This window comes from Anarrhichthys ocellatus, unplaced genomic scaffold (genome assembly GCF_004355925.1).
Source record: "Anarrhichthys ocellatus isolate YVR2014 unplaced genomic scaffold, GSC_Weel_1.0 scaffold49, whole genome shotgun sequence".
NCBI lineage: Eukaryota > Metazoa > Chordata > Actinopteri > Perciformes > Anarhichadidae > Anarrhichthys > Anarrhichthys ocellatus.
In genome coordinates, this window is record NW_022280079.1 from 216,620 (window position 1) to 227,292 (window position 10,673).

The 10,673-nt window shown below is 41.9% G+C and overlaps 1 protein-coding gene across 3 annotated transcripts in view; it reads left to right on the top strand.

The window, feature by feature from the left end:
* The window catches only part of tmpoa (thymopoietin a), a 38,869-nt gene that overhangs the window by 1,446 nt on the left and 26,750 nt on the right, over positions 1-10,673 (top strand). The window lies entirely within an intron of this gene.

Consider the following 10,673-nt stretch of genomic DNA (forward strand, 5'->3'; position numbering starts at 1 on the left):
GGTGTCCCGGCGTCACGCTTTTTTTCGGGGGGGGGGGGGGGGTGGGGGGCCCTTCATCATTTACTCTTTGACTTGATCATTTAATTCAATTCAATTTATTTTACAATCTGTACACATACAACATCCTCTGTCCCAGGACCGTCACATCGGAACAGGAAGAACTCTCCAAAGAACGTTAACGGGGAGAAAAGAGGAAGAGACCTCAGAGAGCACCAGAGGAGGATCCTCTCACAGGAACACAGTTACAACACGTCAGTGCATATGATATCAATGAATCATATAGTGAGAGTAGTACGCTGAATTACGACTACTAATAACAGCAGCAGCAGTGAATACAGTAGAATAAAAATGATAATAAAAGCGGTAATGTATGGGTAATATTAGCAGTGGGTGTCAGCAGGACCACGGGCCAGATATGAAACCTGTGATAATATGAATTCACATCTATGTAGGACTGGGTATGGTTTTCAGTGCTTTGCTACTAGGGAGGAGTTTTTGTACTAGTGATATTAACAGAGTTCTCAAGTATTTCATGACTAATTGATGGTTTGTGTTTGTGTTTGGAGCGAACAGATATAGTTGCAGCTTGACCTGTTGCATGACATGAGATCACGTTATGATGCTGTAAAGCACAGATGAAGACGCTCAAGGTTGTGTTAGAAAGAAAAGTGTTGATTGTTAAGATTGCTTTGCTCTTAACTGCAACCTTTTGAGTAGAGTCTCAGTTTCTCTGCATTCTGTTTTAATAACGCTGCTGCCTACTTCACAACAAGCACCTTCTGTAGAAGTAGGACCCCTGAAGCTGCTCACAGGTTGATTGTACATAGTACGTCATGTTGAGCTGTCTGCTGTCAGTTCAAACCTGTGCACAGAGGATTTAAAAACACTTCTACTGAAGAGGGGAAACCAGGAGGGTAACGGGACAGATTGAGTTATCTCAGTGTGTTGTGTGACATGACAGCGGGTCATTGCACTGTTCTGAAATGTGTCTCTAGCACAAACTCCTCCCTAGTAGCAAAGCACTGAACACCATACCCAGTCCTATATAGAAGTGAATTCATATGATCATTTATTGAATATTTAGCTCTATACCCTTTTTAAACACTATGATACGTGGTCATCACAGGTTACCAGAGCCTCACTTGCTTACTTCATGTTACTGATTTTATGGAGGAAAGAAAGTCCTCACAACTTCTCTGATTGTAAGAAGCTTCTTTGATTTGTTCTTGCTAATTTACTTCTTCATAGTTTACATGGCTTGAATAATTATAAAAACACTTGTTAATTATTTCAGAACAGAGGTAGAAAAACGGATAGAAGATTATTATTATCTCTGCTATCGGTAGTGAGTGAGTGCGTGTGCACCTCAGTGTCTGTCCACAGCTCGCATTCTGCTGCAGCAAACTGCATCACATTTTGGCGGCTTGCTGGAGGACGTCTCATGGTTGCAGACGTCCTTTATTACCTGTTGTATAGTGCCACTCTTACTACACCTTTATTGTTTGTGGAGGAACTCTAGCTGTCTGAAAACCTTTTCTCACCATAATGCTCTTCCATCTGTTCATCTGCTCATGCTCAGTACAGGGTTTCCCCTGGAAAGGGTTCATCAGGGGCTGTAAGTTACCGGATCCTGATGCATCCCGTCTCATGATTAACAGCCTCATTGAATATCTGCTATTTGCTGTGTGAAATGAATCACACCCGATGTTCAGTGAGGTTAATAGCTGGCGTATTGATGTTGAAGTGTGTGGAAGGCTTTCTGCTCATGCCCATGTTGACATGAAAACAGGTGAACAAGCTCTGTCTGAGGTTCTGGGTGTGAGATTCCTCTCAGTTCATTGTGGTTTACACAGAGGGAGAGGTTTCTCTGGACTGGTCTGTTACTGGGCTTGGCCTCTTCTTTGAGGAAATCCTTTTTTTTTTTTTTTTTTTTTTTTTTTGTTCAGGAAGAGGAATTTGTGCTGCGTGTGTGTGGAAAGACGCAGCACATGTGTGATTAGTTTGTCAGTGCGGTGTGTTGGTGTTTATCTCATGAAACCCGGTGCTCTGTGTCTGAGTGATTACAGGCTGCAGGTGGAGGTCAAAAATTCATTCCTCACATTTTTAACTGACATGAGAGAGGCTCCAGAAATGTAGTGTTTCTCCTCTTGTGACTCTGTGTGTTGGTGAGATTCAGGAGGATTAGCTGCAACGTTTGAAGAACGTGTGTCAGCAATAAGGCCAACATCTCAGCAGAGTAAACTGTGGTTATCCACACACACTTCATTGTTACTCAGCCAAGCCGTCAGTTGGCCACAGGTCCTGGCACATCTCACCCTCACACTACTCCATGCAGGCTGTAGTGAGGAGCGGTGAAGGAAAGGGTGAGCTCAGGCTTTAGGTATGCCTTTAAAGCAGGGTGTGGTCTGTGGAGGAGGGGTCACAGATCTCCCGCTCTCCTCCTGTCATGCTGCCGTTACTATGAAACAGCCTGGCTCACATCCAGACCTAACCCCGCCGAGGGCCCACTGCGAGACAGACTCGGAGTGAGACAACCTCCTCTGTGTGTGTCTCACATTACGGCATGCTGTGAACCTCGCAGCAACGTTGAGCTTATCATCTTTGCATTCCTCACATTTTCTGTGGATTTGTTACCAGCTGAATGGGATGCAGAGAGTGGCTTTAGGCCCAGATGTTAGGGTTAGTCTATAACGGACGTACACTGCCTGGCTCCACTGGTGCACTGTTAGCTTCAGTTAGTTACTAATTATGATGAACTATATGAACAACTAACTGTTAGTAGTTCATATGAAACACCGACAGTATCGCGGAATTTGATTATAAAATATAATGGAATCAACAATAATACACAGGATATTGTATAATTCATCCAAAATGTGGAGGAATTTATGAAAATCTGGGGTTTCCCTACGAAAAACACCTAAGCTGAATGAATGTGTTGGATCCATTTACGAGCACGCCGCTTCTCTCCTCTTTGTCTGTTTCACTGGAGAGGCTCAGCACCTCCTCTCTCTCACACACACACACACACACACACACACACACAGTCATGTGGAAGAGGCCCTCTGAGATGGCCTGCATAGTTCACACTACACCACGTGTTCACTACGGAGCTTGCTGTCATGGAGTGTTGAAGTCGTTGTGGTTTTCACTGGGAGGAATCCTCCCAAGTATGTCTGGTCTCTAAACTCTGCTTGGTCACCAGAATGCCCGTGAGAAGGGACACCAGCGTAGTCATGCCTGTTGATGTTGTCGTTGGCACACGTGTTGACATAACAGCCTGTCTCCCCTTTGCATCCTATCAGTGTCTGTGTTCTGTCTTATGTTTATGAATGCAAACATGCAACACCCTAGCTGCAGCATTAAATGCAACACACCGCTCACACAGATAGGCGACTCCTGCCCAGGGTTACCCTCAAACCCTGTCTTGTGCTCTCATTGGCTGTAGCTCTCCGACAGATCCAGATATTTAGATATTTAGTCAGGGCCATAAGTATTCGGACTGTGACAAGATTTTCCTAATTTTGCCTCTTTAAGCGACTCCAATGGATTTAAAAAGAAGCATTCACTATGTGGTTGAAATGTAGACTTCCAGCTTTAATCCAATGGATATAACAACAATATCACATTAACCATCTAGGAATTACAGCCACTTTTACACAGACCTCCATTTGGCTCAAAGGTAATGAGACAGTAGTCTGACACTTTCATGGCGTGGTCTCGTCATTCCATGACAAATGAAGCAGATAACAATGTCTGCAGTTAAGTCAAAATGTTGAACGAGAAAAATTTCGCAAGAAATTTTGACAGTGTGGCTTCTACTGCCCAAAGACGCCGCAATATTTATACACGCCAATATTACTGGTGGTATCATTGAGGCTCAATTGATATCTCTTTTCTGCATTTTAGATTCATACTCTTGGATTGAATCTTGTATTTGAGATTGGAAATTACATTTCTGTATTTGTGATGGAAAGACTTGAACTTAACATTTCTTAACATGAACCTCATTCTGAGCTTCATGTTAAGATACAGTTATGCCATGGGGCTTTTATTTTGAAAGGGTGGGTGAGAGGGGGGGAGAGGAGACATAATCATAACGTGACTGAATATCTCCAAGTCGTGTGTGTTCATCAACTGCACTAATGAGCTCAAATAAACACCTGTGTGCATGTGTGTCAATGGTTGCCATGGTGATTGGAGCACCTGTGTGTTAGAGGCTGATTAAGAGGGGTTAGACTATACAGTGATTTTCAACAAAACTACCTGTCAAAACTCTGCCCCCTAGACCAAAACCATGAGTCCAATCAACAACATATGGGTATCATGAGAGAGATAAGACTCTGCTGAACGCACTGATGTGGTTTTTACGTTTGTGATTTAAAAAATGTGAGCTACAGAGCAAAATACAAAACTGGTACCGTCTGCTTTCTTTGAGAAATTAGTGGTCAGATTTAACATAGAGTCTAATGGAGCAGTTGGTTGGAGTTCATGTCGCTCTCCAGCTCTTTGAGCCAAATGTGTAAGTCCTTTGGATTCCATAGACACTTGATTGCGACCACCAAAAAATTTCCAATCTTTTTGACCAAAAATGGTGTATAAAGAGTAAAAATTGTGGGACTCGAAGCAATTTCTTTGTAAGAATCACAGAATACTTTTCATGCTCTGTTCCACTCTGACCGTGATCTCATCAATCTAGCACTTAAATCTGAAACGGACCCAAAATTTTCCTGAAACTTAATCTGTGACTTTATGAAAACTGTGCTAGCTATCAAAATGTCCCTTTGGCTCAATAAAGTGCAGCGTTATGTCTACGTTTTAAACTTTGAATCATGTTTCTACGTTAATGTACGGCTAGTCAATATGGGCCCAAAGTTAAGTGTTTTACTTGTTCTCTTCACGCCGAAAGCCCATTTAAGGGAATGTAGCGATTTTGCTCCGTTGTTTGCCATTTTCTGGAAAACCGCTGGGCGGATCTCTGAGAAAAGTAAAAGCACACCGTTCCCGATCAGGCCGCACGTTTTGATGTATTTTTTGGGCAGGTGTTGACAACGCTGTGTAAGGAGAAGCGCGTCAAACTTTTTGCACGGAAGAAATAATAAGCCCACAGGATTAGTCGGTGTGCTTTTACTGCCTTTGTGCTACAAAGCCACACTGAACTAGAAAATACATTTCCTGCCGAAAATGCATTGGAATGCTGAAAGCTGAAATTAATTGCAAAAAAATTGCTGAAAATACAGTAATGGGAAACCACCTGTCTGAAAAATGTTGAAGCTCAAAAGCATTGAACTGCACTGCTGAAAACCCTTCTAGTTGAAATGTCTAACTGGCAGAAATGGAAGCTAAATAAACTGTATTATCTAAAGAAGCTAAGTGCTGAATTACAATGCAGAAAAAGCTTGAAGCTAAATGATTTTACTGTCAAAGTAATAGTAAAAGTGGTAGTGGTAATAGGAGTTGTAGAACTATTAGGAGTAGTCGTAGTAATAGCAGTAGTAGCAATCATAGTAGTAGTTGAAATAACAGTATTTGTAGAAGTAGTAGTTGCAGTAATATTAGTAGCAATAGCAGTTGTAGAAGTGGTAGTTGTACTATAAATATTAGTAGTAAAAGTATTAGTAGCATTAGAATAAGTATTAGTTGTAGCAGTAGTAGTAGATGTAGTAGTAGTAGTAGTATATTATTATTAGTAGAAGTATTAGTAGCATTATAATAAGTAGTATCAGTAGTCGTAGTAATAGCTGTAGTAGTGGTCGTAGTATTTAAATAACAGTAGTATTAGTAGTGTCGCAACTCGGCCCCAAGGCTGTAACAAAAGGGAGACAAGACGAGTGGAAAAAGTAATAAATATACATTTATTTTAAGAACACATAACTAAACAAACAAATAAGCAGTATCATCCAAACAAGAGTCAGAGAGGAGAGCTGTAGATTTTTATAGCATCACCATATCAGGCTCAGTTGTGGCTCATTAGCTGCTGATCAACATCCTGAAAGACAGAGAAGACAGCAACCAGGACACAGACCCCTAGTGGGAGGGAGGAGGTCGTCACACCCCCTCCATTAAAAACGGTGTTCCCACCAGAGATACTTACACCCAAATACAAACTACATACATTTCCTTCATTTCATACTCACCGGTTGTAGTGGATCCCCCCAGCCCACCAACCAATCTCCACTCTGCAACCCAGCAACTCCAACATGTGGAGAAGCATCTAAGAGTGAGAGCGGAGACGGAAGGAAGGCCAGAGAGATCACAGTGATATGGTACAGCACATGATTGAGAAGCAGGGTTTCTTGGGAGGGCCAGTTCATGCAATGAGCTGCACGAAGAGTGGTGAACACACAGAACTGGAATTTCCATAATTACCAGCTAACAGAAAGCACCGAACTGAACTACCATAAGCGCTAATCCAAAGTAGTATCCTAAAGGTTCCTCTGACACAGGCTCACTAGCCAACCAAATCGTCCACAGATGCGCAAAGAGGTAACCCAACTATAACTCTGCTCACCCAACCAAGGCATGAGCTGTAGCGCTTTTGTTCCCGAAAGGTAACAGGCCAAGCTACCAACTTCCCTGTCACCGCACAAATACAACGTACAGTTCACCACATCCCTCCTTTATCTACCAACTTGCTTACCCTATGAACCATTAATACCTATGGCACACTGTGCAGCAGCAGTCTTCAGGTTCATAGCTGAAACATCTGCAAGGTAACTGGGTCCAATACCCAGACACCCAACAGGCTGTGCAATGCTCTAATTACCGAGTCTTGAAATACCCAGAAACCTCAAGAACATGACCATGATCACAAAAACCGGAATACAAAACATGCAGTTAGCAGGAAACACCAGAAACTAGTTTCCCTCAGTAAAGCCAGGAACAACAAATGTTTCAAGGCTCAGGCCAACAGCATCCAACTCAAACCTGACACCCAACAACATCACCATATCAGGCTCAGGTGTGGCTCATTAGCTGCTGATCAACATCCTGAAAGACAGAGAAGACGGCAACCAGGACACAGACCCCTAGTGGGAGGGAGGGGTCGTCACAGTATAAAAAGTAGTAGTAAAAGTAATAATGGTAGTAATTGTACTAATAGCTGTACTAGTATTGGTAGTAATACCATACTACTAATATTAGCAGCAGTAGTAGTAGTTGTCACAGTATTAGTAAGATCATTACGTATTTCAACAAAGAAGCCTCATTCTGAGATTCATGTTAAAATACAGTTAATCCATGGGGCTTTTATTTTGAAAGGGTGGGGCTGGGTTGGGGGAGAGGAGACAGAATCGGAATGTTTGAAACACACAAACAGGTTATTAAATGACAGGCTTCATCACAAGCATTCCAGTTAGAATTCACTCTGTGGGGCTTTTATTTTGAAATGGCGGGTGGGCAGTGAAAGGGGAAATGTCCTCTAAAAATCTCTAAGACTTGAATGACTGTATGAGAGAGAGACACACAGACAGAAAGATAGAGACTGAGTGAGAGAGGTAGGGAGAGAGAGAAGGAGAGACATATAGACAAAGAGCCTGAGACAGACAGAGAGAGAGAGAAAGATTGAGTGAGTGTGGGGGAGGGAGAAAGACAGGCAGACAGACGGTTAGATGGACTGAGTGAGACGGACATACAGGAGGTCTAACGATCTTTCCTGAATATCTCCAAGTCATGTGCGCGTGTCAGTGTGTGTCTGTGTGTTTATCAACTTTACTAATTAGTTCAATCAAAAACACCTGTGTGCCTGTAACCTTTACAAATCCTCAAAACCCCCATAACCGTACAGGGTTCGCACGGTCATGGAAAACCTGGAAAAGTCATGGAATTTTAAAATGGTTATTGGAAAAAAATAAAATCCCAAAGGTTTTGGAAAAGTCATGGAAATGTGTTATATTCATATTTTCATGTCGTTCATTTACGGTGAGTTGCCAGCCAGCGTTTCTCAGATTGGAGTGAGACGAGGAGAAAAGGTGATGTCGTGATCTTCGCAATAAAACATCTTTGATGTGTTGAGTCTTGGCCAATGAGCGTTCAGATGTCTACAGCGTCTTTCCCTCCGTTACAGTTTAAGTTACGTTATGTTCCGTTAAAGTTCGGACTTGCTGGGTTAAGTTAACGTCCACTGTATGCGGAACTTTGTCGACTGTTGACGTTCATCATTATCGCGATTTAGAAGGAAAAAACGTAACGTGTTCTCCGGTTCAGTTCACGTGGCCACTCGTTAACGTTAAACCGGAACACCGCCGCATCTGGTTGCAGGTTGTTTGTTTTAACTCAAAGTAGAATGAGGATGATTTCATGGTCAGAATAACTTTCATGACCACAAAACATGAGGCCCAGATACTGATGAGGTCAAAGAGCTTCAGGGAGAGGAGGCTGGTTGTGTAGCGCAGCTTGACGCAGGGCTGAGCTGTGAGTGGAGCTGGGCCTGGATAAAGGTGGAGGTCTAAACAGACGCGAGTACAGCTTCCTGCTGTCACAGTGTTTTAAATGCATTGATAAGGTAGGGTATGCTAAATGTAGCCTCTGCTCCATGAGATGAACTACAGCAACAAGGGCTCACATGCCCTCTCATCACACTGTTCACTGTGATGACCACAGCCAGTGTACTAACAGTCCCAACAGTCCCACATGCAGTTGCTCTCAAGAACCCTGAAGTAATGAGTGTTAAGGAGCCTGTACCTTCATTTCAGCAGGTTGCTAATGCAGAGGTGTGTGTATAGACTACAGCTATTATTTTACTCTTGATAAGGTACCTTAGCCAGAGTAGATTATCATTTTCATTTAAATAATTGAACTGGATTGAATGCATATTAATTGCAAATAGAAGATAGGCCACAATTCCAACAGCTGTACAGTAACAGTGGAAGTTAATATTAAGACATGCAGTAACAGGGTTCAATGAATAATTTGTACTACAAAAGGGAAAGCAACATGTGCACTAGCTGGATGCTACTACCTACTAAAGCTCTTATTGATGTGTCAGTGTTATGAATGCCTGTCAACCAGAGTATATTTATAAATGTTTATTCTTTTAATCAAACTATTGTCTCTCATTTGTTTGTGTCAATTAAGGTAGACTGTATGCTTTGGAATTCTCATTGTTCGTTTAAATACTACATTTTCTCACTTTTTTATGTATACACCGAGATTTCACAAAATGTTTGGTCATGGAAATTTGGTTTAAAGTCATGGAAATCCATTGGTCAAAATGTGTATGAACCCTGACCGTAGCTCCTATTGCTCCGATATTAGAACTGAAGAGGAAGGAGGACTTGAAGAACAGAAAAACTGTGTGTAGTGTAGAAAATGTGGCTTTCGTGGCCATCTAGAAGTGGGGTATCATGTTCTGTGGAAGATGTTCTTGGAGACAGAAATAACATTGGTCTCTGTGGAGCAGATAGTTGGTTTTCCTCTCAATTAGAGGCTGTTGTGCCAAATGTGTAAATCTGTTGGATTCCACAGTCATTTCTCCAGACCAGCTACTGTTTTACCAATAGTTCAGGGTTTTCTCAACATTTTGAATGAAATGTGTCTGTAGCTGAAAGTATGAAGAAGAAGAAGGATTTGAAAGTTGAAAAGATTTAAGAGGATTTGAAAAAAAATTGCAAAAAGCTTAATAATTCAAACATGGCAAAACATGTCCTGAAAGAGCTGAACATTTTGATATTTGAACGGTTTCTGTAGCTTAAAAAATATAGGAGATGTGTGCCAAAAAACGTGTCACTATCACGACTGAAGAAGTGGGACAGGTGCTTCTCTAGTATTTCAACTCGTACTACTTACATTGTGAGTTCACTTTGTAAGTGGATATTTTTTTGGGGGTTAAATCCTCTTAAATCTCAAGCCATCTGATTTCTGTCCAAGAAACACAGATGCGGTAAGGGTTTCATCCATAGCTATGGATTATTCTTTACAACCATGTGTAGATCAAATGATAAAGCAAATCATCAGAATCAGCTTTATTGGCCATGTATGCGTGCGCATACATGGAATTTGACTCCGGTTACACATTGCTTCCCATCGTACACACATACATAGAATATACAATAAACAAGAGAAATATAAAAAAACAAGGACATTAAAGACCACAAAGTAGAACAGAGAAACTAAGCATAAACATTTAACATTTAAGTACTATGTACAATATAAATATATATCAAAGAATATACATGAACATAAAGAACAATGACTGGATTCGGGATATTAGTGCAGAAAGTGATAATAGTGCAAATAGTGGAAATGAAGATGCAATATGTCTGATTAATTGTTCATCGGATTGGCGGCCAGCATAAAGAAGCTGTTCCTGTGTCTGGTGGTTTTGGCGTACAGAGATCTGTAGTGCCTACCAGAGGGGAGGAGTTGGAACAGCTTGTGTCCAGGGTGTGAAGGGTCTGCAGTGATCTTTCAAGCCCGTTTCCTGACTCTGGAGGTGTACAAGTCCAGAATGGAGGGCAGGCTGGAACCAATGATTCTCTCTGCAGACCTGACAATCCGTTATAGTCTGTTTCTGTCCTGATTGGTGGCCGATCCAAACCACACAGTGATGGAAGAACAGAGAACAGACTGGGTGCTGGTGGAGTAGAACAGGATCAGCAGCTCCTGAGGCAGGTTGAACTTCCTGAGCTGGGGCAGGAAGTACAACCCCTGCTGGGCCTTTTTCCTGATGGTGT